We start from the raw sequence: 1,174 nt of genomic DNA, 5'->3' as shown, positions 1-1,174 counted from the left end.
CAGGCTAAGTATTTGATGTATCCAGAGCTTGATAGCCACTTCTGGGTTTTCTACTTACCAGTGGCAAAGGGGGCTAACCCTGCAGTTTATCTTGGGCAGTATTTAAAGCAGCGATCAAAGCTGTACAAACCAATTGTCATCATGCTTCTCCGGGGGGAATTTTGAAGTACATTAATGCTCCTTCTTTGGGAAATAATTGTGCCACTCTGTGACTTCATTAGGTCTCCTGGCTGTTTCAAAAGATGTTCTCTCTGGAGGTTGAAAGCCACATCGCTGGCAGACAGCATCCCAAGGGGCCGAATGAATAAAAAAGGAGAGATTATAATGAGATTGAGTTAGCCATGACCAGGATTGGGCTTTTCATTATTCCACTGGCTGAAGAGAGAGAGAGAGAGGGACAAGGCTGACATAAAGAAATGTGTTGTTGCAGGACCCACACTCACCATCTGCCATGGGGGTCCAATGGTAGGCAGCCAATGCATGCTTATCATTGCCATGGGTATCAAAGGGGCCTCCTCTCTGGAGATTGCTCCATTGAAACTGCAAATGCCAGTCCTTGTACACACATAAAAACCTGCATTTTGTTCAGAAGTAACACTTGCTATTGGTTTAGCAAATTAAAATAGGAGGAAACATTGGAAAACCTTGAATTACTTTGTGTTTTTGGTATACTTGGTTAGCCAATGGAGTATAATTTAGATAATAATAGTTTACAGTTTTATAATACATGTTGCTGCATCCTGAGGAGGTTATTAACTAATAGATCTTTTTTGTCAGCTAGTGTTGTGTTTTTTTCCCATTCAGTGTCTGTGGCAGCAGTGAACCAGAAATCAGGACCATTGATCATGACCTGTCCTTTGGCCAGTTGTTCAGAAGTGCCACAGACTGCCTGTGTGAAAGAGGAAAAAAAAAAAGAAAAAAAGAAAAATCAATAGGTTTCCATTATCTGGTTGGGCAGTGTCACTGGCCTGTCAATGATCCTGTTACAGCGGTGGTACAAGGGTGACACGAGCCCACACTCAATCGCTGCTGACAAGAGGAAAACATGCTGACAGGCACCAGGAACAAGTTGGAACACAGATTTGCACTTCAAGCAGTCGTCCGAGGAGGTATCGTGCAAGGCCACCACGCGGCAAGGGGCGAGCTCGGTTGGGGTGGGGTGGAGGGGTTGGAG

The sequence above is a fragment of the Morone saxatilis genome, unplaced genomic scaffold (assembly GCF_004916995.1).
Source record: "Morone saxatilis isolate NCDOM2014 unplaced genomic scaffold, NCSU_SB_2.0 Contig12, whole genome shotgun sequence".
In the NCBI taxonomy this organism is placed as follows: Eukaryota; Metazoa; Chordata; class Actinopteri; family Moronidae; genus Morone; species Morone saxatilis.
Note: the sequence above shows the minus strand (reverse complement) of the source record.